General features: G+C 41.2%; 1 long non-coding RNA gene across 1 annotated transcript in view; it reads left to right on the top strand.

Moving 5' to 3' along the window:
* Positions 1-27142, top strand: part of LOC135284448 (uncharacterized) — a 53596-nt gene that overhangs the window by 11024 nt on the left and 15430 nt on the right. The window contains exons 2-3 of the long non-coding RNA XR_010349849.1: positions 17484-20177; positions 22400-23825. This is a non-coding gene — a long non-coding RNA (uncharacterized LOC135284448). The remainder of the gene's footprint in view (positions 1-17483; positions 20178-22399; positions 23826-27142) is intronic.

Below are 27142 nucleotides of genomic sequence, written 5' to 3'. Positions count from 1 at the left end.
GCCCCCTAGCACCACCTCATCTGGAGATTCACAGCTCATATCAGGGTGAATCCTCCTAGCCCTTTGCAATGTGCAAAACACAGATTTCTACAGCCAGCTGCTGGAAGGACCAGAAATGTGCACCCCACATCTGGGCAAAGTAAGGCCCCTCTTCTGGAGCCCGGGAACTGCTTTTCTTCCTGACTGATGCTGTAATGACCTGGATATCCCATCTGTTAAAACACCTTGATGGATTCAAGGGGACTAAATTAAGTACTTCAAATTTTCAGGCATAGACAAGTGAAATTGCTTCTGCAGACGATGTAGAACTAACAGGGTCTTGTTTTTTAATCCAAACAAGAACAAATTTTATAAACAGGTGGCCATGAACCTCATCTCTGTGTTGGAAACAAGCTGTGCCTATTCATTGTGAGCTACAGTTTTATTATTGACTTGGGACTGATATTACTGGCATTTGACATGACCACATAGCAGTACTGGGTGCCAGGCCCTCTTCTGATTTGCTTTTGCAGAACATATACAGCTTCACTCTGGTTAGCTCAGGCCCAGTTTGTGGCAGTTTCCAGTCCTGTAGTGCTGTCAAGGTATTATAACATCAGTGCTACAAACAGCTTCTCCCTGGCGCTGAGCACACGCCCGAGATTCACGTGAATCGTGAGGAAATGGTTCCCACTACTGAGTATATTAAGTTAGAGGAGAAAGTGATTTCCATAGTAACCACATATGGTAGGTCAGATGGTGACTTTCCAGATTTACCACCAGTGGTTTTGATCCTGAATTATTTATACAGTGAATTTAGCTTCTTCAGTCTTCTTGGCATGTTGCCTGTGGATCTCCATGTTAACATGTGGGAGAAAATGCAAGTGTTATATGTAGTGCCAGAAAAGCTTAGACTTGATGTTTTTATTCACAGATGAAACATTGCTATTCTCATGGTAAGTATCAATGCAAATAATAGTGGAAAGTCTTGGGCTAACTAATTTACTTTTTACTAGGGACTCTGCAGTACACACTAATTTGAACATGTTATAGGTGGAGCTGGTAGCAGTTGTGTGCTTGTATTGCCAAACAGTTTTCCACCCTAGGGCCTGCTTTTCTTACTGAAACTCCTTGAAACTTAAAACCCTTTGGCTGAAATTCATAAATTCTCCTGTTTCTGTGGACTGTGATTTTTGGAAGGAAATTTCATTCAGTTGCAGTCTAAATTTGGGGGTTAAATATTGCTTTATTCACATAAAAGTTTTATAAAATTGTTTTTCTGAAACTTGGCTATTTCTAACATTGGGAACAAGCACCCAAAAGCACAATAAAGTGACTTTAGGATCATGATTTGCCTAATTTGTTCTCAGAAATTATAGCCAAATTTGGTGAAATGGTAATTTTTTTCTTAATTTAATTATTTGTTGCTTTACCTGCCCTCTGAGGTTGTTATGTAGACCAGCCTTTCAGCTTTTACTAAAAGCAGACCTGTAGTAATGAGTGATATATATTTTATAATCTTGTGGACACCCCTTGTGGAACCTGGTGTAAGACAGTCCTGAAACCTTTATTGTTGGTAATTATTTCCACATCTCACTGTAATAGACAGCTCTGCATGGAAGAGTTTCCTGCCAATGTGGTTGAAGTCCCAGCCAAGCTAAGGCATTTCTACAGCTCCCCAGTGTGGCATTTTGGTTTTTGCTGGCTGGGGGTGGTGTTTTGGTCAGTAAGGGGTAGCTGAGAGCAGGTCAAGGTGCTTAGCACGGCATCAGCACCCTGGCCTGAGAGTTCCTTTGGCAGAATTTGGCACTGTTAAACGTGAATATCCTTTATACTTTGTCATATCAGATACCATCCCTGGGCCACAAGGACTCATTGCACAGCTCCACCATGCCAGTTGTCTCCTTTGCCCAGGAGTTTTCTGCCAGGAACACTCCCAGCCAGACTCTTGTACACAGGGAAGGGTGGGTAAGTAATTCCCTGGAAGGAGCAGAGGCTGCTGAGCTTTTCTGGCTCACTCACCACCATGGGAAAAAGCAGTGATCCCACAGAGATGGGCAGTGGCAGAGGTTGAGGAATGAACTGGTTTCTGCCAGACAGCAAAACCTTGGGCTGGGGAATCCTGCCAAGGAAGATACCCAGGATGAGAATGCAAAGCTGTCCTGACAACTGTGAACCTGTTGTATGCCAGCTGTGGGCAGGAGGTAAGCAAGAAGACAGCCACTGTGGAGTAGGTGTGCTGGGACACAGCTGTGGGGAGCTCCCACAAGGGCAAACAGCTGCTGAGAAATCAGGGATGGACATCATGTAGTTGTGCTTCTCTATTTAACTGAGGCTCACAACAATGTTTGAAGCCAATAACATGTGTGGTTACCAGCAAGGTCCATATGCTGCCTTCCACCCCTTACCATGAAGCTGAAGGAATCAGAGTCACATAACAAGTTTTCAGTGAGCAGAATTAGCTTAAAACACAAACTAGATGACCTTTAATGTTTCTTCATACCCAATCCATTCTACCTATCTGAAGAGTGGAGTGCTTTGAATTTGAATTACATAAAAATTTTTCTCCAGAGCTGCTGAATTGCTGATGAAAATGTGTTACTGAATTCTTATGTGCTTCAGCTTCTTTCTTCAGTGATGGAGAGACAGAAGGTTCATTCAGAATGGGTTGGGAGTGGATGACCATAGTCCTAATGCAGGTATCTGAAGCTAGGCAGGACAGATGAGGACTGACACCTGTCTTTCAGATACCCTTTCTGTTCCACAGTCTCATGTGTTGGGTTACTCTATTTGGCTATTTTCTCTTATAGTCACTACTCCTTTTCAAAATCATCTTCACCAAAGCCAGGGTCCAGATGAGTTATTCAGTGGGCAAGAAATACAAACAGAATAATTTGGATTGGGAGAAACCTCTAGACTCACCTGGCCCAATCTCTTCTTCCAAGCAGAGTTGAATTTGAAATCAGAGCATGTTGCTCAGGGCCTTGTCCAACCAAGTCTTTAATATCACCAGTGCTGGAGATCCCCCACCCTCTCCAGACACTTTCTCCACTGCTGAACTGTGCTCACAGTGAAATATTTTCCCCTTGTGTCTCTAGAATTTCTCTTGTTCTGGCTCAAGTCTTGTGTCTCTTGCCATGTCTCCAAGTGCCATATCCACATGTCTTTTAAATACCTACAGGAATTTAATACCTACTTCTAAGCTTCCCTGGACAGCCTGTTCCAATGCTTGGACCACCCTTTCAGTGAGATAATACCTAGTTCTAAACTTTTCTTGGTGCAACTGGAGGCCATTCCCTCTCACTCTATTGCTTGCTACTTGAGACAAGAGGCTGACCCCCACCTCGCTACAGACTCCGTTCAGGTACTATAGAGAGTGGTAATACACTTTATAAAAAAGGATTCTGAGAGTTGTAAGAGAAGTGGGATAAATATCCTGGCATGTCCTGGAGGCTGGGAGGAGAAACCTCCCACCGGAGCATGGAGGGCTGATGTTTGGCTTCTATCACAACAGCTTAATGTGACCAAGCCTCGGTGTGACCTTGTGTTAAATGGTGAAGCAAAGGTGCAGAAACGCTGCTGGCCGCAGATCGCGAGGTTCTGTAATGCAACACGTCCCGTCCAAGCCTTGCAGCCATCCTCGGGCTTCTTTCTTTTTCCACTAGAGGGACCCAAATGCAAATAAAAGCTCTAATTTATCAGCTGCGGAAAAGTGTCTGGGGTCAAGTATACCAGCGCTGAATGAAAAGTAGTATTTTCTCCTTGCTAGTATTTGTATTAAGGACTTGAGTCACCATTCATTGTGACCGACCTGGAAAAGCCCAGAGAAAATCTAACACCTGGGATCTCATTCCAGAACCGTTTTTTTTAGGCTTTAATATCTCAAAAATAATAGCTAAAGTAGCTGCAAGCCAAAGAAAAACCTTGGCTGTTACTCAGAGGGCATCCTTTTCTGGGCAGTGCATATTTAATTTTCCAGGTCCATTTTATCAGTGACCTCTCTGCTGTGGCTCCCTGACACTGCTCCTTTCTGCCACATGACAGCAGAACATGGTTTCTGATTCAGCTGACTGAGGGGATGGGAATAAAAAAATCACTGCTCTTCACTGAGTGTTTGCAACCTATTAGAAAAATGCTCAGAGGGATGGGGATGTGGATATTCTATCCCAGACCTTTGGAAAAAAAGGCAAAGGGGAAAAAAAAAAGCTGAAGGGAAAAAGACAGTATCTGATGTGTTTTGGTCTCATAGTGGAAAAAGCATAGGATTAACTGTTCCTCCCCCCAGAACAAGACTGAGTAACAAAAGCTGCTTTAACTTCAAAACACTGCTGATTAGCTTCAAGTCAACTGAATAAATTTTCTTCCTGGGGAACTACATACTAAGGCAGGATGAGACAAAATCTATATTAAAAAGCTGAGTTTCTCTTTTTTATTTTTTTTTCTCCTAACTTGGAGGGGAAAAACAAAAGCTAAGCACATGAGTGTGGTTTAACTTTATGCACCACTGGCTCTACTAAAACCCAGCCTTGAACATCTTCTAACTACACATGTGTTTAGCAGAGGAACAAATTTTTATCACTGCCTGGGCTGCACAACCAGTTTGGCTGCAGAAAGCTGTGACCATTTGTCCTGGTCCTGCAGGACTGCTCAGGGCTTTCCCTTAGCACAGGATCATGTTTGGAAACAGTTTCTCTGAAGGAGGCCAGGAACAAAACACTCTGGGTTTAATGAGCAGCCACCTGAGCAAGCAGGACAGGAGGGGAGCAGGCAGCTGGACTTTAAGGCAGCAGCTGTTTGTGCTGGTGTTTTTTGTGTCCCTCTTGCCGTGCTTTTCTGAATTTCCAGGCTCTTATCTGTCCCTTTCTCGCTCTTCTGTCACTGGCAAGTTTCCTCCTGCAGCAAAGGCTTCTCTGCGCAGCCACTTACTCCTCTTGTTCTCCCTCTTATCCAGGTTAAAAGGGGAAGGTGTCAAAGGTTGCCAGAAATACATCCTCTGGGCAATGTCCTTCCTGTCTGCCATGCTATTGAAACCAAACCTCCTTTCTGTCCATCTTGGCAAGTCAGAGAAATGATCTCAGCTGGGAACCGCAACCGAAGAAGAGGAGGGTGCTCTGGGCAGCGGTGCAGGGGCTGTGAAGGGGGAGAGGGAGGGAGGCTCCAGCACATCTCCCTTGTGCTCAGCACGAATCCACCACAGCCATTCCCACCTGCCATGCCCTCAGCCACAGCCAAACCCAGACTGAACATGCTGGGGCGTTCTGGGGGGAGGATGTTGGGCAGTGCCTTCACACAGGTCCTGCTCTTCTCCCTGCTGGCATTCAGACCCCATCACTGCATCAGGGAAGGACTGGTGGGGTGGCTGATTTAGTACACTCTGGATTTAGAGGAAGATTCTATCAACAAAACAGGATTAGGGTTTGTGCAGTTTTTCTAAGTTTCTGGGGCAAATAAATATATATTTTGATGTCAGTAAAATTGCTTTTGCCAAAAGTAAAGTGCTGTAAAAGTGTGATATGCAGTTATGTGATTAAGCTGGCAAAAATGCCAGGCCTCAGTACCCAGACTCACTGCTTCTTCTTTTGTTTTCCTGCAGGTCTTTGTATTTCTCTTCTGCCTTATCGTTACCTGTCCCACACACTTCTCTCATAATCTGGTGCTGACAGTTTTCTATTAGACATAATTTCCTGACCATCTTGTGTATAACTTAGACATGCTGTAAATTTTGAGATTTATATGGAGTTGTATGAACTGTGCTCTTGAGACACTTGAAAGAAAAACATTGAAACGACCAAACTTGGCAGAAGAAGTGCAGTTGCAGAGCTGTGAGGTCAATCCATACGAGGTAGTTAAAGCTAGTCAGTGTGAGTTGGTTAAGATGAAACAGGCCCTCAGCTCTGTCACTGCTTGGGACTGAGCCATTAGTGACTGTAAGTGCTATGAGGTGAATTTGGGTGGATGCTCGATAAGACAACTCCCTGATTTGCAGCATATTCTTGCTTGAAATTCACCAGCGTCTGGAAGCCAGGTGAGCTTGGAGAACCTTTAGCAGCCTTTACTTTGCAAGAAAACTGGCAGAGCTAAAACACTTTCAAGCAGCAAGAGTGAACTCTCCTTTTTTTTTTTTTTTTTTTTTTTTGTTTTGGTTTTGGGTGTTTTTTTCCTGGAAGTGTGCTGGTTTGCAGAAGAACTGGGACTTAGCAATCACAGATGTACAGACAGATTCATTCTTCACCACTAAAAACAAGCAAGTCATTAGTGATTTTGGGATGGGGCTTGTAATCCTACCAACCCCCCAGATCTGCAGAACCTCTTGGCATTAGTACAGGTTGGTACTGACACAGTCCTAGCTCATTTGCTAGGACTGGTCTTGCCTGATTTTACAGCAAAACACTTCCCTTGCAGATGGACTGTCTCAGTACTTCAGTACTGTCCTCTCTGGTAGGTCCCTGCTGCTGGCTTTGCTGACCTGGGCAGGAGAGAGTAAAGAACTGATGGTGCTGGTGATTGTGCAGTCTTTTTAGATGCTAACATGGAAGGGTTTTTGGTCTCAAAAATGGAAGGCTTAAAAATTATCCATTTTAAAAGAAGAAAAATTGTTAAAATCAGGGTGTTCTCAAGAGCCATGGTCATGCTGAAGCCTTGGTTTCAGGTAGATGAACATGTGTACATCTCTGTGCAACTCTGCCCTTGTTGGGTCAGCAGAAACTCAAGAGGGATTGTGGAGGGTCTGCACCTAATTAATTTATCAGCCATCGCAGATCCTTGCTAAAACAGCTGACAGACATGCAAGAAAGACAATGTGGAGAACTCACTTGGTGTGTCCTGTGGGTCACTTCTGATTCATGGAAGTGTAGCTGGAGGCTGATGGAGGCACTGGGTGTAGGGCTGAGAGCTGAGGCTGTGGCCTTCTGTGCAATGTAGTGTAATTTGACAAGGCAGGGCTCTCTCTCACTTTCCTGGAGCCTACCCTCCACCCTGCACATATCTGAGGCACTAAATTTCTAGTCTTCTGTAGCATCAAAGAAGTGGAGCTGAAAGTATTTATCACTGATCCATTCAAAGGTTTCTGCTGAAAGAAGAGTGTATTGAGATGTTTAAAGACTTGGAAGGCTTGAGATGAGTTATTCCTGCTTAGGTTCATGCCATGAGGTAAATCTTTGGAGCAATTTGCATGGTGAAATAGTCATGCTGCTTTTTCATTTTCAGGCTGCAGTGAGAGGTTTTCCAAGATTTTACAGTAATTTGCCTTTGTCTCAAAACTCTATATTTGAAAGTTTAGTACAGTAAATTCAACATACCTGTGACTGGTTTATCACTATGAAGTGCTTTTGTCATGGTCAGGGGTTTGGCTGGTTTTTTTTTTATTTTTATTTTTTAATTTTATTTTTTATTTAGCCTGAATCAGACATCTCCTTATGGCAGGAAGGATCCAAACCATCAGACCATGAAAGAGCAGCAACTCAAGACACTCTCATGACAAAGACTTCAACATTAAAACCACCAGTTAGTAACACAAGCTCTGTTGTCAAGTGGTTTTATTTCTAGAACTGTATATGCAATGATAAGCATCATTCTTTCACAATGGATGATATCTCACAGAGAACAGCTACATTGCTTCTTTGGTGGAGACAGACAAACTGAAAGGAAGCAAGCAAGCAAGCATTATTCCGTTTAGATTTTCTAATGTTCATCAAAATGAAACATATTTATCATGTTGTTGATTGCCAAGTAGTTATGTTGGCTTCCATTTAATGTGGTTACTAGGATTGTCTCTTTTTCAAGGGTCAGCAAATGAAAAAGGAATCTTTAATTTCTCCTTTGCTGTAATCAATTTAGAACTTTCTCTTGATCTTACTGAGAATAGGGTGAGGCTAATATTAATTCCATGTGATAAATAAGTAAAAGAAGAGTTCTTTGAAAATGGATTTTGAGCTGGCATTGTTTTGAACCTCTGACAGAAATTAGTCAATGATGACTGATGTGCTGAGGCCAGAACCATTGTATATGCTGTCCATTATATTCCTTATTGCCAACTGAAAGCACAATAGTATTCCTGCTTTTGAGATCCTTTTTACCTACTGCTATTCACAGACAAAGGAAAATCATTGCAGCTTCTCATAACTGAATGCCAGGAGAGATATCAAAATTTTTCATTTTGTTGCTGCTTTAGATTACAGAGTGAAATTAGTTGCATATGTAATAAGGCTACTGGTGCCATGAGAAAATGATTTGTGACTCATGAGAAAACTTCTTAGCCAAAAATATACAAAGATAATTGGGAAATGATTTTTCCCCCCTATGTGGCAAGACATGTCAGCCATATATTTCTCACCACATAATTGGCAGGAAAATAAAGCAGCTTTATAGTCTTGTATTGTGCTAGAATATATTGGTTACTGTAAACCTTTGCAATCATTCAATTACAAGGTACCAAAAAGAAATGAGATTCAACAACAATAGTTCAGGACTTTACTCAGCTCATAAGTACCTCCAAAGTTCTGATAGTATCCCTGCTTTCATATCCACTCATCTATTACTTTTCCTCTAAAAATGGTGAGGCTAAAAGTAGTTGGTTCAACCCAAATGTTTAGGTCTGTGTGCTTAGATCAATAAAGCATTATACACGCACTGCCTGTTTGTCTAGAAATTTCCACAGATTAAACCATAGTCATTAAATAATTTAAAATGTACTAATCTTCCAACTCAGACATTGCTGGCGGCATTTTCCATATTTTAGTAGAGTAAGAACAGTCTCTTTGAGAGAGCCAACCTCTTAAATGTGTAGGAAGCACCAGCTCAGTGCTGATATTGCCAGCCTTTGGATGATGCAGGAGGCATTCTCCTAGGAAGTATGTTTGGACTGATAGAATTTTGTTTAGCATTGCAATGCTTTGTTACCTGGAAAAACAGCATGTGCTTTGATCAGAGGATATCCTCATGATTAGCCCATAGAAATGTGACTAGCAAGTAAATAAGATCTGTAAAATGCATGTGGCACAGTGAGAGCCCAGAACTTGATGAGATTTGACTAATTTAGATTTGTAATAAAACTAGTCAGTTTGAGAATTATGGCCAAGTGCAGAGACATAGCAGGCTTGAAGTCCACAAGATCGTGTGTTACAAAATAGAAATCATGTTTTCCCTTATTAGGATAGACATACATAATTTAAACTCACAGTAATACAGCTATCATTTGCTGGGCTAGCTGACAAAGGACCAATAATAAAGGAGAACTAATCCATTTTGGGATAGGGATAGTTAGCAGAAAAAGATTATACCCTGTTGTATATTCTTTCTTTCACAGAGTTCTTGGTCTATGGAGTGTGTAGGTTGGAAAATATTAATTGAGATAGTGTGGGACTAAGACTATTGTGTGTAGGGTCCCAGCCTCATTAGCGGCAAAATTTAGAAGGTATGGAGGGAGAAAATAAAGGGATTTCAGAGGCAGAAAGTGTTCAATGCACTCAAACACCACCCTGAAGATTTGGACCCTTGCCCAGCATCCAGGCCCATGCAGCACCAAGCTGAGCTTTCTGCAGGGGAGGGATGTGGCCCTGCTGCTGCAGCCAGAGTCTGTTTGCCAGGGGCTGGGATCCTGGGGATCAGGTCTTCCTGCTGCTTGAGAAAACTGAAAACTCTGCTTCCCTGATCCAGGATTGGGATGCAGGAGGGAAGAATGGAGCCCTGGGGCCACTTTCTGGTGTTATCCAAAGTGTCGGGGCAGCAAGCCTGCTTGGGTCAGTGCCATGGGTCCAGAGAGCATCCATGCTGCTGGCCCTGCATCAGGCAAGGACTAAAACATCCAGAGCAGTGTTTAGATAGGGCTAATGTTACCTGATGCCCAAATCTGGCCAAATTTTTCTAGACACTTTAGCCTATGAACATGTGAAGATGAGGTGAGTTGGTTTGATGGAAAATTTACAAACAAGCTGCTCAATTCCACCATGGTGCATCAGAGCTATGCCAATGCTTGGACAATGAATCCTTAATTTAAAAAAAAAAAAAAAGTTTGTGGTTTGTGTCCATGCAGCATCTTGCAATGGACCCAGAATTGCTGGTAGTTTACCCCCTCTATTAAGTACTAATAGATGAGCAATCTCTCACCTGAAATAGTAGGACTTGCACATTTGAAGATCCATCAATGAATAAATAAGAAAATACTTCTTTTCTCTGATTTCTGCTTCATTTTTTTTGTAAGTGGAAAATGAACTCCACAGATTGAATATTAATTAGGCCAAATAAAGGCAAACCAGAAGAGAAACAAAAAAAGAACTGCTAGTAAAGATCATCCACCAGTCAGTGGTTGGATACTACATTTGGAGAGCATTTCCATCTCAGAAGAGTTAATGAAAGATACCAAGACACCATTAATGACTGTGGATGTGTACTGAGCAGTTAGCAAGCCCTCACTCTGATTTACTGAGGAAAATCCAAGGGAGTCTTGGAGAAAGGGAAAAAGAAAGAACAACTTAAATTTCTGCTGCCAGAGCTTTTGTGCCTTTATATTAACTCCGGAGATTTTTGGCTGCCACTGGTAAAATTCTTTGGATATCTCCTGATGTTTCTCCCCCCTCATCTCAGCATCACGGGTGTTGCACCTACTGGTTTTACCTACTTCTGTCTTCATGTTGCCTCTCTTCTGACCTCCACCCATGTCTGTTATACATCAGGCCTCCTTAAATGGAATAGCCATGCATTGTCTTTTGCTAAACACCTTTTCCTCTGACCCTGCTTGTTCAGCTGTGCTGAGGTGTCACCTCATTCTGGTCCCAGGGGTCATTCCTTCTCCAAGAACCAATGATTCTGTATACTTTAAATTAGGCACTCTGCTGAACTGAGTTATTCAACTGAATATGTTGTCAGACTATCTCTTCAGGAGCCCATACACAGCTCCTGAGAGGCACCTGATACTACAGGGAATTGCTCCTGGTCTTTATCAGCCTTTTCACTCTTGCTCCTCTATCACAGCTGCTAGCAGTTTGAGATATCTCATGTGTTCCATGGCAGCTCCCTTATCCAAGATCCCTGTGTGTAGGCAGCTGAACAGAGGTCCAGGTAGGGACTGGTCCTACCTCAGTGCTGGAGGATGCTGGTCTGCACCTCTGCAACAGCCCCACCCTTCCCTGCCCAGCCATGGTCCCCATTCCCATCCCTTTGGCCCTGTCCAGCCATTCCAGAGCTGTGCCAACCCTGGTTTGCCTCACAGGTCCTGCTTCTGTCCTTATCCCAGACTGTGCCCTGAAATCCCAACATGGCCTGGACCCACCCTGCTCCTCCAGTCAAAGGCTTTGCTGTTTGGTTTAAGCCAGTGTTGGGGTCCATGTGTCAGTGAAAATAAGCTGTACTCTAAAGGGCCACACCAGAAGTGTTGGCCTGAAGACAAATACCACAAGGAGCTTTAATCACAAATCATACTCAATGGGGCAGCACAGCAGCCAAAATGGAGATAAACTGAGCAACTTTGGAAAACATTTGAGCAGATACAGCAGCTGATTTATTATTACTCATTTTCTATGCACTTCATTGAACAGATTTTTCCATTTATGAATTCTGTCTTTAATATTTTTATAATACTGGGAAACAGGCCTGGCCCAATCCTTGTACTCCAACATTCCCACAATTTTAGCCATATTATGAATCTATATCTAATTTCTGGTTTTCCAAAAGACCCCATCTTTCAATGGAGTGAGGCAGCATTCCAGAGCCATACAGACTTCAGTCTCGAAGAGTTCCAAATGCTGAGCCAGCTCTGAATGTGACTAGCTTACAGCATAAGCCCCTTCCTTTTCTCTCCTTGTCTCTCTCTCTCATGTGTGTGTATGAATATGAACACAGTCCTATGAGGTTTAATGAATCTTACACTTTGCTGCAAGGAAAATGGGCATTGCCAGGTGCAGTTTGGATTCATTCTTTAGCTGAAAAGCTCTGATCCTCTGTGCTTCTGCATGGGTTTAAGTCAAGGTGAAGGGCAAGGCTTGCTTTTATAACACCTGAAATACTTTCAAATACTCAAGGTGTTTGGATGGATCTGCAAAATATGGTCCTAGGAGAGACTCAGGCTGATCTGCTGCAGTGCCTGAAGCTCACATGGGATCTCCTGGTTACTTCTGATGGCAGCAAAGTCAGCCCTAGATCATTCCTGACTGAAGATGCCTAGTGTACATGTAGCCACATTTATCTTTAGGTGTTCCAGTTTGGAGCTGAATCTCCTCCTTTGTGCTAGATGAAGTGGATCTGCAGGGCACAGACTGGATCACCTTGGTGTGATGCTGCTCAGGAAATGTCCAAGGGCAGCCCAGCTGTGGAGGGGAGGGTGTGGGAGTACCATGTTTGGCATGAGAGACTTGGCAGTAATTCATTGTCATCTGGTACAAAACTCTGTTTCAATATGGGTTGTTGAAACTACTTAGGGAAACTGTAATGCAAGTGCAGGCCAAGCAGAAAAGTCAAGTGATGTTCAGATTAAATTGATAAACCATTGAGTTGTCTCTTCCTGCATCTTGAATGAATGGAGCTTAACAAATAATTTTTTAATGGGAAACAAATCCATGCATTGCATGCAGCTCTGAAAATTGTCAGGCTGGAAGCCAAGCAAAATAAGTTTTAGGATTTTCTCAGCTTCATAATTGTGTTATTACATTGTGTGATAGAAATTGGGCTGTGGCATTAATTCTGCTCTCTGGCATTAAAAAGAAGTATTTCTTCCCTAATTGACAGATAGCATTTCATTCATGGGGCATTAGCAGAATTAGCTTATTGCCTACTGAAATATTTTCTGTGTTCCTGATTTTATATGATTTAACTTTGGTAATAAGGAACTCTTTTATTTGTGAAACTAATCTGTATCAAGCAGAGAAGAAAAAAAAAATCATTTATAGGAGACAGAGAAGAACTGCAAACTTTTAAACTGAAGATGCAAATCTGCTATTTAAATGTACTGCAATGAATATTTGGAATCACCCCTAAATATCCTTATAAAGGCTACTGGCATTTTATGGTTTCCTTGTCACTGGCTTCAGCTCTTTGCAGGTTGTTTTCAGGATCACAAGTCTGGGATGCTGTGCAGCAGGGAACTTCCCTGAAATCATTGTCTGGAGGTCACTGCTGGATTGGTGCATTAGTCTTATCAGCAATAAACACTTTTCCTTCTGTGCTCAGTGTAGCGTATCCATTTACTAATATTATTATAATTACTCTTTTCATCTGGGCACAAAAGTATATATTTGCAGTTTTGCTTTTTTCAAGGAGGGGGAAAAAAGCCAAATGGCTGCTATTTATGAGAGTAAGGCGGAGTTTCTGGCAGGTACCACATGGATCTTTGTTCTTTAGGAATGTGGATTATTTTGCAACGATTTTTGTGAACATTTCACACCACTTCAGTCGTGGCAGGAGGGTCAAAGCATCTTGAATAAGCATGGGTAGGTCTCATCTCCCAGGCACCAGGGTTTTGGGGGCACCTGACTTTTGCATCACTCTGTTGCTTTAACCAATGGCCCAGCCCTCTGAAGGTTGGCCAGAGCATTCCTCTGGCCGTGGACTATGGAGATTCTCTCTCACAGTCAGTGTAGTGTGAGTTTGGTGGGGAAAATGGGTTCACTCCTGAAAGATATTGGCAATGTGCTGATATTATTGTATTATTTAGTGAGTACTGCAAATTGCTCTGAAGACAAAGTTGTTTCTTCCACCCTTGGAGAGAAATTAATCTGAAATGTCAAAGCACAATCATTGAAGCCTCTCTGGTCATCTTGTCACCAGGCTGATTCTCTGTGTTATTTATGCATGTTCATTGTTTTCATTTCTTGTTCTGCCTCATTGTGATGAATTGTCCATAAAACCAAAAAAACCCATCCAAACCTGTTACACTGATTTCCTCTTCCAGCACACTGTCTAGGGATGGTATAGAAAGGTACTGATGAGTTGTAGAACATTGTTTCTTATCAAAGTGCTTAATAGCAGCTGAATACCTTGCCAGAAAACATGAGCTATAATCAGTGGAATTCAACAGTCCTAGAGGGCAAAAAATACCTTCTTTGTTGTTGTAACTTATCCAGACAATGTGAATGTGACACAGAGCTTGAGGTTAGTTTACCATTTGCTGTACTTATTCTTTTCCTTTAGCAGAGGCTGAGATAACTTAGCAAGCACTGGGAAGTCATGTTTGCAAGACAAGAATTTGAACACCCTCTGGAGCAAAGAACACCACTTGCTGCTGATGGGTCATTAGCAGGTTAAAACATTTTAGCTCTGACCATGTCCAGAGATGTGACTGCTTTTGAAGTGGTGCAGGGCTGCGTTCTTCATCACTCTGGCCAATGAAGATGTCCTGAGGCATACTGCAAGGGATATCATGTCAGACCCCTATTCAAGAAGCAGGGTTTGCTTCACTGTATTTTGATTTGTCATGTAGCCCTTGTTTAGTTTAGTGATGTGTCATAGATCAGAACTTTAAATAGAATAAAGAAATTTTTTAATTACAGGAACTTTCTATGAGGTCTCTAAATACAGATTTCATCAACTAAAAGCAATTTTTCTGCTTCCAATCACATTGAGAAACCAAGAGTTTCTAGTAGCATCACTTGAAGTTGCTGAGCTGTGCTATTTAGGTGTACTGGAATGAATTAGGAGTTTCTTTCCAGGCAACCTTTTCTGACAGAAATGCTGACAACGACTCTTCCTAGTGAAATATCAATGCAGAAGAAAAGCCACATTCCTGCAGTGCTTCCCAAGTCTTATCCTGAGCTACTTTTTCCTTATTTTCTGCTTGTGCTTAAACAGCTGCCAGGCTTCACCAAAGAAGCAACCACTGGTTAGTGCAGAGTTATTTGATATATGTTTAAGTGCATGGGGGATCTATGCTGCTGTAAAGAACATATAAATGCAAGATATCATATCTGGTTATAGAATAGCTCTGAAGGTATATTAGTTGCTCCCCAAGACATTAAACAAGCAACAGCTGGTGTACTTTTAAGATGAGCTAACAGATTTATCCACCCCATAAGTTTTGAAGGCAAAGCTGAGTGAAAAGCCCTGCATAATTATGTAATATTAATACTTTAAAAATAATAATAATATATATTTTGATTAAATGGACTCTGAAGTTGAAACACTGAGGTTCTGACAGGAAAAAGGCAAAAATGTTTTCAGCATGAAGACAATTGGACATGGGAGCAGACTTCTCAGAGAGGTTGTGTCATCTCCAAACAGGATAAAACACTGAGCAAACTGATCTGGTCTCATGAGTGTCCCTGCTCGGAGCAGGAATTTGGGCTATAAACCTGCTAAAGTGCCTTCCAACATGAATTCTCCTAGAAGTCTAAGATTCTATATACTTTGATGGTGCATTAGGGTTTCACTTAAACAAGTTTATTTGTGCTGGTGTTGTCAAATGCCCTCCACAGGGGTTTTCCCAGATAAAAGATTACTTGCAATAGCTGGATCAAGCAGATTATCTGGCCTGGGGTTTGGGACACAGATCATTAGGTAAGTGTGAGAGGAGGCACAGAAATCTCACTGCTTTAATAGCAGTTCTGTTCCAGAGCTCTGCACACCTGCTTATCTGGTTAAAGGCTGCTGGGTGCATATTGGATGGATGGTTGGGGGTTACATTGCACCTTTTTATTGCAAACTTTCCCTGCTTGTTAATGGCAGGGTGGGAGAGTATACAAGCCAGGGAGTTTATGGCCCAAGTGGCCACAGAGTTATTTTAATGCCCTGCACAGAAATAGCACCATTAGGGGTAGTGGTTCTGAACATCTCAATGTACTGGTGCACTAAAGGGCTTCCTGGAGAAAATGGGATGGGGCTGTTGCAATTGGCAAAGCCTGGATTTTAGCTGATCTTGTGGTAGGACTTGGCTCATAGGACAGGACAGTGCTCTGGAGCACTTTCAGAGCAAGGAGACAAAGCTTGTGCTTGATGAGGGAACAAGGAATACAGATGGAGATTTGTGCTAGAACAGTAGGATGAACAAGAGAAACACCCTATTGTTTTAAATGGATTCCCAGAAATAAACAAATGTAACAGAATACTACTGGCCTGCTTTTAACTTATGCAGCTTTATTTTCACTGCTGATCTTGGGCAACTCTTTGATAAAGTCAATGAGTGTGCCAGCATCGATCTCACAAGAAATCCCACTAAAAAAAAAAAAAAATCTTAATTCTGAAATATTTCAGAACACTCTCCAAAAACAATTTTCATTTTTCACTTTCCCATCCCAGTTTTGGAATGGATCATGGGAAAGCTGGGTGAAGTGACTGGGTCCAAATTGATGCCTAAGCTCCCCTGAAGAGACCCAGATGGTTGTAACAGTGGATTTGCTTCTCACCCTACTTTAATATCCACTTTTTTAAGCAATTTTGACCACTTGCTTGGGAAGGTTCGCCTCTGAAGTGCTTAGGCTGCTTTCAGACCCACCATCATCCCAGTCAGGAACATTCCAGGAATGGCTCACATGGTCCTGGCCCTAAAGTATCTGCCCTGTAATAGGAATACTAATGCAGTAAGGAAATGCTGCTACAGTAAACATGGGGGTTTTTTTTGTGAGGGTGTTATTTAGGTGGTGATTTGATGCCCAAAGTGTCTCAGTAGAATTGGCTCAGCAGTTGCACGGTCTTTGTGCAGTTAACGCTGCTCTTAAATACCTGCTGACAATACTGAATTGATTTTCTTTATTTGCTTCTGCAGAATATGTTTAACCTTAAAAACATATTCCTATATGAGACTATCCCTTTTCTCCAGCTACCCTTGTTTGAATTTACTACTGATCTTGGACACAAGTAGTGCATACAGTTCTTAGATTTCATTCCAGATTCTGGTCATTTACATGGACCAACTTCAGAAGAAGTTCCTGCTAAAAATGAAGGTCACCAAATCAAAACCACGTCTGTGTACATTAAACTCCCTCAAGCACAGTGTTGACTGCCAGGCTGGCTGGGGGAGCAGCACTGCTCCATGCAGTTCACTGCACAGTTTCTTTTCAAGAAGGGTACTGGCACAATGCAATGTGTGTTGCTGAAATGTGTAAACACTGAGCTCCAGATGCAAGGAGGTTGCCTGATTTTTCTCTTCCCCAATGTGCCCTGATGAGTTTGGGGTGGGATCCAGTAATTTAATTTGTGATACCTTTTAGATCACTGCAACTACTCAAAAGCTGCAGACAGAGGCAAATAACATTTTGTAATATATTTATTGAATGGTAATGTAAACCAGAGAAATCTATAAAGAAGGGAGGAAATAATATTCCCTGTCTGGGAGGTACTGAACTGAATTTTAAACCAGAGAACCAGACATGGTTGAGGCTGAGAAGGGAAGAGGAAGAGTTCAGCTAACTTTCCCCATAAGAACTAAATTACTGGTGAGACCATACAATATTTTTCTCATTTTCTGTACTTCTGACCTCCCTTTACAAATAGACATGCTCACATTTTGACTCCTGTCTCCCCTGTTTTTGAAAGTATTTCCCTTGATAATGGTTTACATAAGATTCTTTTATTTTTCTCCCCAGAGGACGGGTTGTTCTTGCAGCTGGAGTCCCTTGCCAGAAAGTTCTACCATCTGATTGCTTCTTGTGTGTGAAGAGTAATAGGACATGGAGACAATGAAGCTGCTTCTACTGTGTAAGGCAGCAATTTCCCTTTTCATACCACCATGGCTGCTGAACAGCATGAAATGTGAAAAGGCTCAGTCTCTGTAATGAAGTCAATATCTCCTCATCTCTGAAGAATAAGAGGAATTTCAACCAAGAGAGCAGACTGGCTTACTTTATCTTAATTTCTCATTTTAGTTTCTACTTTGCATTTCTCAGCAAGTCCCTGCTTTTTTTTGCAGTCACTGGAGGATAAATTAGCTTAAGATCCTGCTTACTACTACTACTTCAGCATTTATACAATTTCTGATCAACCTATACTTGACATGTAACCTATACTCCTTCTGAATTTGTTGTAAAGATTTTCATGGGACTCGTGTTCTCCAGACCAGATCCTGTTTTGTTATTTCAGTTTGAAACCACAGCACTTGCACTGAAACTTTAACATTTTATATCTCCATCCACATCTATGAAATCTGTGATTTACTTGAAGTATTTTGGATTTGCACTGGATAAGTTGAATATGACTGTAAAGAAATTTATTATGTAGATTTACTCCACCAAATAACCACAATGGTTATAAATCTTTCAAAACTCAGGTTAAATTAATTTATAGCCTGATGCTGACATTTTAAGGCATAAGTTCTGGAAGCTGTTTTCTAATAGACTGCAGGGTTACTATTATGTAGATTTTGCTCATTTTTCCTTGTCTGTAATAGGCAGACTTAATTTGTGTCTTCTGAATTTTACATCATAAATGCAATTGTATAGAAACTTTGAACAGAGTGGGACCTTCAGCTAAGAGAAAGCAAAGGTTACATCCAATGAAAGACAAGGGCATTCAGATAGTTTCTACCACTGTCATTCCTCAAAAGATAAAATTATCTGGTCAAATATTTAAACCTGCCTGAAATGTCCAACAAAACTGTATTAGAGAAAATGGCAGTTGACTTCTGATTAGCTTTGTAATTTTATAAAATTTTGTCCCATTAATTCTTCATATAAATGCACTTAGCAAAAGGCTAAGTTAGACTAATTCAGACAGGCATATTTTAAGGTAATGCTTATATTTTAAAAGTTTATAATTTTCTCAACAATGTGAAAAAAGCCTTGGACATCATAATAAACACTATAAGTCTAATTAACAGTCTAGGTCACCACAAATAATTTCTGCTAAAGACGATGGGCTGACAGCTCTCTTTGATGCCAGCCCTCTTTGCTGCCAGCCCTCTGTGAGGAGCATGTTTTCTGTGTCCCTTGGTCTTATTCTGGAGACTTCGTCCCCAGGTTTTGACCTAGACCCTGTCATCATGCTGTGCTTTTTTTTTTTACTCTAAGGTATGTCTGTAGCTTTGGGACCAAGGCTGTGCTATGTAAAGCCTGATCCTCCAAAGCACAAACACTCTGCCCTTGATGAGGTACATGCATAACATTTAACTAGCACACCAATTTTTGTCCCATAGATTCTACATGAATAAAATGTATACATGCATGTAACCATTTTCCTGGATCCTGCCCACAATGCTGAGACTTAGAAAGTGTGAACCCATATTCTGTCATTAATGAATCACCATGCATATTGTTGATACAACTTCAGCTGTGACGAACCTCAGCTTCTGGCATGAGTCACTCAGGAGGGGTCAGAGAGGATAATGTGGACTTTGGAAACTTTGTCTCCTGAAAGGACAGACACACTTCACCCCTCCACCTGTACCACATGGATCATTTTTGAGACCACACATGGGTTTTACACAAGCTGCAGAAGACTCAGAAAAATGCAGTGGTCAGGGCTGAAATTCACGCATCTGTGTCCTGATGTTGTGTTGAATGAAGTGGTGTCCTGCTGCCATTCCCAGAGCTGCCCAGGGTACAGCCAGGCAGTAAATCTCAACCCACAGTGTGAGAGACAGCCCTTCACTTGGCATTGGATCTCATGGGAATGAAGGAGTGCTCTTACTGAGGAGAAAAGGTCTGGATGATCCTGAGACTGACATGCGATAAACACATGTTTGAAACATGGTATTTATTTGCTTGTTATTTTATGGTAGAAAGGCCAAAGATCTAAGAACACCTTTTTTTTTTTTCAAGTCCAGACATAATCTGCAAATACAACTGAAAAGATTTGGGCAACCTCAACTTTCCTGTACCTACCAACAATAACTCCTTCCACTTGCTCTAGGAAATATCCCCGATTGTAGTAAGGTGGCTGGAACTCAAAATGTTTTCCTAAAGTTTTGCATCCCTTACAGCTTCTGATTTTGAGTTGCAGATGAAATATTCTGGTCACACCAAACCCAGGCCATGTAAGCATGACATTTAAATCCTCATGTCCTGCTTGATTTCTCTATGCTATTAGAGGTTCCTGTGCTAAACTGAAGGAGTTACATTACTTTGGCATTTAGGATCAAACCATCAGTCCACAGGCTATGAAGGGATTTATATGCAAACTTCTGTTTTTGAATACCTGTGTATTCCAGGACAAAATGGGCCCTGATATGAATGAAGGCAATAAGTACCATAACTGAAAACTGTCAAGGAGATGTCCTAGAAAACTGTCAAGGAAGTTCAAAGTTTACCATTTGCTTGTTAGCAGAAGTTTCTTGAAAGCACAATGTAAGTACAGTTCCCAAAGTAGTTAAACTGCTTTTTGAAGCTCCCACCTCTGGCATAGCTCAGAAGGAGCAGTAAAACTGCACTCCTGGAAAAGAGGAGGTGACCTGTGTTAAGCTTGCTTTGATAATAAGGTGCAATAGGAGTTCAGTTCCTGAGAATATATTTCAAACAGATCCTATCCCTAAAATTTTGTTTCCTGATGGAAAATGCTGGCAGAATTGATTCAGATTTACAGTGAAGTGATCTGTTTATATAGTTGCAGTGCCTGAGGGCAAAACTATCTTTGTATGTGCTTTTCTGTAGAAACAACTTTTTAGTGCTCTATTGTTATCATTAAAGTGTGATTGCCCTTTATGTGGTTAAAAATGTTTCAAGAAGGTATAATAATCTTGGAGATTAGCAGACAAGAAAGAAACAGTCTTTTGCTTGTGCATGAAAATGCTCCTTTCCGAAAACCTTGTAACAAATCTTTTTAGCCATGGCAGGAATAGGCAGAACTGTAGCCTTGAATCAATACCTGTGGGAGATGATGACTAACAGACCCAACAGAGTTTTTTGTTTGGAGGGAAGTGCTTAAACTTCTGGAGTTGGTACCAGCTGTTCCTTTGAACAATGCTGTACTTATGATTCAGACCAGGGCAGTTGTGTTGTAAGCAAGCAAAACTGATTATTTCCCTTCATATGCTTTCTAAAAAAACATTTTTAAAAATGGAAAGAAACTTTAGGTGGGTCTGAAAGATAGAGGAGCCTCTAAAGTACTTGTGAATCAGTTTTCTGGTGTAACTGCATCCACATGTGAAGTTATTGAAAACACATGTGACTTGGATAAAAGATTACATTTAAAGAAGGGCCTAGAACTGAGCTACAGACAACAGGGTCCTGTGTTTCATCAAACACTGAGCTACACATTTTCAAATGTTTCATGTTAAGAGAAAATGTTTAGATGATTTTAAACAGGGCACTTCTCCATTTCCATTCACTTGCTTATCACAGACCCCTTATGAGTGTTTCTGTTACAGAATAATCCAAGGCCATTCATCTGGCTGCTTGCTTGGGGGAAGAAAATCGAGTTACAGTATGTTTACTCTAAGGAATGGTATTATGTATTTGTAAGGTTTTGAGCTGGGTGAGCCAGATGGGGAGAAGAAACAGCAAACACAAAAACTTGCCTGAGATTCATTATCATCATTATCTTGCTCTGCATTTTCAGTATACACACTGATAATAACTAGTATGTGGTGCAAATCATATTCACCAAATCTCTAAGAGAAGCTGATATGAATTCAGACAATTAGGTATTCAAAAAAGGCTGAGATACTTTAAAGTAATTAACAGGCAATGCAGAACATGATCCAGTTCCATCTGAAAAAAAGATGTTTCAGATATCCAAAACTCAAATCATGGTAACTGCACTGTAAATTGTTTACTAGGATATGAGCTGCACTGTATTTTAAACAAAAGTAGTTTGGGGCTGGATTCAGCTTTGCCTGTGTATAGGAAGTGCTTTTAGCATATTATACATAGTTAGATTCTCTATGAACTGAATCCTCTGTGAATTTCTAGTCTCTCTCCAGCTATCCTAATTTTCCTAATGAAGCATAAAGACAAAGTCTACCAAAGGAATTTGGTATATTATTGGTCCAGACAGGCCTGGTTCTGTAAGCAATAGCTACAGGAATAAGGCTTGAAATGCATCTTTGCCTTTGACTTCTGCATCCCAGTCATGAAGTGTTTTTTGCTGGAGGCAGTGGTGTTACATAGCCTGAAACAAGGCCCACACTCCTGACTTCAGTAATGCTGTTTTCCTACTGAGCCCTTCTGGTAGAGATGTGAGTGACATACTGGTCCAGAAATACAAAATTATTTTAGATTCATGATGAACAGTGAAAATGCATCAAGATCAATTGGAAATATAATTATTTTCACTACTATGTTTGGCAATTTATTCTGTCTCAAGCAACTAACAACCACAATCTGAAAAAGCTCCAGTGATTGTGGGATGCAGCAGTAGCACCTCAGTGTCTCAGGCAGCCTGTTCCTGTTTAATATAGGTGAACCTTCTTCCAAAGGTCCCACAGAAGTGCCATTTGAGACATGAAAAGCTAGAATATGACTGGACCTTTTTTAAACTGTATTTAGTATTTTATAAGGAGGCAAAACCTGATGAAGCTATTTTTCAAAATGAAGGAGATAAGCAGTGAAGACCAGTTTTGTCCTTACAGATTTGGAAGAAACCAAATCCAGATGTGAAAGTACCATGCCAGCATCTCACCTGAGCTCTGGACTGCCAGGGAGCCAAGAAGATCTCATTCAACTCTTGTGTTTTCACTGAGCTGCTCTCCTACCTTTCACTGAAGAAGGCTGAGGTCCAGTAAACACAGCTGGGAATTTTAAAGGAGATGGCAGATGGTCAAAGGGAATTCACAAGGTGGGGGACATGGCCTGCTATACAACAGACTGTAAAAATGGTAACTCTCATCCACTGCTCTAAACCTCACAGTCAAACATTTATTAATGTCACCTGACACAGTAATATCAAGCACAGGCTGCTCCCTGTGGTTATCTGGTGACAGTGGGACAAGTGACACCAGTGTGGGGGCATGCCTGTCTAGGCACACAAATATTGTAGGAATGGAAGAGTTTTGAGATTTCTTTCCTTTTGTGCAATTTGGCTTTTAAACACATAAGTTATGAAGGAGAATAGATGATAATATCATAGTATAAATCAGTCTAAAAGAACCATTGCTAAATTAGATGAAATACAATGAACAGTATTGCAATGCACTGATAGCCAATTTGAGAAGGTTTGATTTCCAGTGAGAACTATGACACAAATGTAGACAGATTTGCAACAAGAAGAACGTAAACTTCAAGTTCTGAATTTCAGCTTTCCTCTGAACTGGAGGAAGAAACCATCCACGTATGCAGCACTTGATAAATTACTCCCTTTTGTTTATTATTAGCATTATTTAAAAAAAAATCTGGTTTATGATTATTTGTTTTGGATAGCAGAGTTATCCCTGATTATTGAAGGCCTCCAAAGTGTCTATCATTAGCAAACATTCATTAGAGGTCATTCTTCAAATTCAGAATGAATATTGCTGTTTTCCTTTGCCAAATGAAGATACAGCCTTCAGGGCCCCAGTTTCTGCTACAGTCGTCTTCCTTGGTCTGGTGGGGTCAGGGGAGTTAATTTTTATACCTAAATAAATAATGTGTGTATAATAACAGGTATTCCTAAAAGGCATAGGAACAATTAAACCTATATTTGACATTATCAACCCACCCTTCTTCCTAAAGCGTGGAAACAAAGGAAGGACTTGCATGTCCTTTACATTATCACTGTCTGTACTGTCACAATGTTCTCTAGTCCTGATTTCTGACGAATATCAGGTCTCACCATATCCTTTCTGCCCAACAGAGGAGCTTTCTACTGTCAGTGGTGCTGTCCCAGTGGTACTTCTGGATTTTGAGTGTCCCATTAACATCATTCAGTGTCTGGCATGCTGGACACTGTGGGAACTCAGTACATCACTCCGGATGTCCAGAGCTACCGAGACAACCCTTGGGGGGCTCGGAGGTCCCGGAATGTTGCCAAAAGTACCTGGTGGCTTGACTTTGATCCTTTTAAAGAAATGACACCTGAAGGTGAGGAGATGAGAGAATTTCAGGCCCTGAATGGTGAGGGGATGACATTCACTTGCTAGAACTTGAGTTATAATGCACTGTACAGGGGGGTTTTATGTGTTGTACAGGGGGGTCTAGAATTCTGTGCATGGATCAGGAGTCCCAAGATGGAGGAATTTGGGCATGCCCTGTCCTTCGTCTTTCTTCCCCTTGGCATCCATGTTCAGGATGATGTTGGCATGTGTGGATTGGTTCATAGAGAAAGTGCACTTGCCAACAAGGGCAGAAAGTATTGGGAATTAAAGGTAAATATCTTATACGTAGTTTTTATTATAAAAGAGACAACCGCCCCGTGGGCGGGAGAGAGTGCCCTTGGCTGTCTTGCTGATCAGACCTCGGCTGGACAGACAGGAAAACTTTGTAGATAAGAAATAATAAACTCAACTGAAGACCGAAAAGCAAGAGTCCAGACTCCTCCTTCGAGAGCGCGGCCTGCCCAGAACCACCTTTTCCCGTGCTGGGGCAGAGACAAGCAACAGCCGACCCCGGCAGGACATCATGAGATGCAGCTGTGCAGCATCCTGCACAGCCATGGCCACACAGAATTGTTGTGTATGCGGGGACATGTTTGTTTGACAATGACAGAGTGAAAAAAAAGGAAAAAATCACACTTTTGTGTGGGTCCTGAGGAGCCCCGGGGGTGCTCTTCAGAGGCTGACAAGCCTGTTGTGCCTGCCTAGAACTCATGGTATGGAAGGCATTGACTCCTCTTCTCCAGGACGGAGAGACCCGCTCTCACTGCCTGCTTTCTCCCTGCCAGTACATGCTGCTCCTGTAACTTCTAAGTTTCAACCAGTCCTCCTAGTGTCTGTTGCTAGGGGATGTTAAAGATCCTGTAAATAATGTGATCTACAAACAAAGGCTGAGTTGAATTTTTCAGCTTTTGAGTTTAGGGAAAATCACTGCCTTATATTCTGTCTATTTTGACTGTGTCTATACTAGTAACTAAACTAAATAAGGCTGGGGCATAGGATGAGGACTGTCCTTCAATAGCCTATATTGTGTATTTGTTGGCATGCTTGTTGGTATGGTGTTGGCCCATGCAAGCTAATATTCTCCCAGACAGAACCCTGGTGTGGTTCAGAACAGGTCAGGCACTGTTTGTAATAGGAAATTTGGATTAATTTCTCTCTCTTTTTTTGTTTTTTTTTTTTTCTTTCCTTGGGGAGGGAGAACACTGTAGCCATATGGATGCAAACTGTGCTATGCTACTGCTTGCAATGCCAGAAAACAGCCCTTGTGCATTGTTTTAATTTGTTTAGATGTAGCTTTTGATGCCTAAGAAGCAGACAGTTGCAATCTGTGGAGCATGGATCAGGGTCTTCTTTGACTTCCTCAGTCCTGGTGTTCTGTGGTACTAAATGAAACTAGGTGGAATATCACATTTTTTGTCAAACAAACCTGGAACAATTTCTGTTGCCAGGAGATTCCCACGTGCAATGAGCAGTCTGGTATAACCAAACTTGTACCTAGAGCAGAACTCCATCAATAATAGCACATGATCTATGTTTTACTAACAGATCAGCATAATTAGTATGGCACTGCCCACTTGTCTTGTGATGGTTAAGACTAAACTATCACTATGATACCCTTTTACTTTGGTTTCCTGAGGAGGTAAATGGAATAGGAGAGTTATCTGATTTGTATCAATCCAGCAAGTGTAAAAAGTCACAGCTTAATAAAGATGCCAGCTAGAATGACAATTTCCAGTACTTTTGCATAGGGGGTAAGATAAATCTCATATAAATTTGCTCACCTAAATGGTAGGTGCTCAGTCCAACTTTCCAGTCCAGTTATCACCTCTAGAGGCTGATTGATGCCATACTCAGAGAGGCAGGAGAAATGTGCTCTGCTGAACTCAGATACCAGATTTTGGGTTGCTGTTATCCAGGCATCATTTATTCATAATTTATTTGCTTTTTTTCTCAGCACTTTATATATTTTCTTTCCTGTCACAAGCCCAGATATTTCTTTCTCATCTTTCATTCTACTTACCTTGCATGGCTTTGTCTTACTCTCTGGCAGCTCAAGAATTTGTTTCAGGACTGGTCAGTCAATAGACAGGTTCCTGAGCCTCCCCCTGCAGGGAGCTCCTCTTTACAAGGAGTCATCATTTTGTCCTCCTAGTCTTGCCTGGTTTAGGGTTAGGTGGATTGGTTCTTTTTGCTGGTGCACCTAACCCTAAACTTTGACAAGCAAAAGAAATGCATATAGATTGGTGGGTGCTGTCTGGATCCTATACCACTGTTAAGCTGTTTTTTTGTTGAAGGCCTTTCCATGCCTTCTATTCTGCTGCAAACAGCTGTGGGGTGTGAGACCATATAATGAAAATAAATGCTTATTTTAGGGCCAGCATTAAAAAGGTCTTTCTCAATTAGAGAGGTCTTTCTCAATTAGTCCTTGGATTTGGAGATTATGGTTGATTAAAAATATCATTCCTTAGGCAGAACTGTGCTTAGAAATGGGTGCAAAAGAAAAGGCAGTATTTTCATTCATGAGCTTCCATGGAGAAGATAGGATAATAGGATAGGATAATTCCAGCACATGGAAAAAGGCAGTCTGAAATCTTGAAATTAATACAGAAGCATCTAAACCACATTGGTAGAAATAAAATCTATCAAAGAGAGAAAATGAGCACTGTAAACCAGAGTAAAGGAAAAAAGCTCATAATAGAATCCAATTTTTCCATAGTTATGAGGCAGGACAGTGAATGAGAAAAGGCCATAGGACAATTGAGTAAATGGCTAGGACAATTGCTACAGCAAATTCATAAGGGAACTCTGCAAAGTGGAACTAAAGAGGGTCCCACCTTGGCCTCTTGTTTGCTGGTTGCCTGCATTTGTTGTTAATTTGAAAAAACCCTTTGAAAAGAAATCAAGAAAAAATCCAAACAAACAAAGCAAACACTGCTTTTTATTCCTGCTAATATATAGAAAGTCAGCAGAAGATTTAGGAACATTATGAATGCCAAGTAAGACATCAGATTTGTAGTTTAGTTGGATTTAGTGTTTTGAAGATGACATTTAAATGTCATATTGCTTCAATTCAGGAGTGGGAGCTTATAGTTACCAGAAGACCTTAAAGAGAGCATTCATTTTAGGTTTGTTTAAATTTCTTGCTCTGTATTTTTTGAAGGAAACAAAGCAAAGCACAGACTATAAATTTCCATTGAATATGTTTGTTCTGTTATTTTTTCTATTGTTATTGCTCAGTTCAAATACTGCTTATTTCTACAGCTGTTTTTGGAAAGGAAAAAATAAAGGGCAAAGATTTAATTC

The sequence above is a fragment of the Passer domesticus genome, chromosome 1, assembly GCF_036417665.1.
Source record: "Passer domesticus isolate bPasDom1 chromosome 1, bPasDom1.hap1, whole genome shotgun sequence".
NCBI classification, from domain to species: domain Eukaryota; kingdom Metazoa; phylum Chordata; class Aves; order Passeriformes; family Passeridae; genus Passer; species Passer domesticus.
The sequence above is the reverse complement of the archived record's forward strand: the minus strand, read 5'-3'. Positions and strand labels throughout refer to the sequence as shown.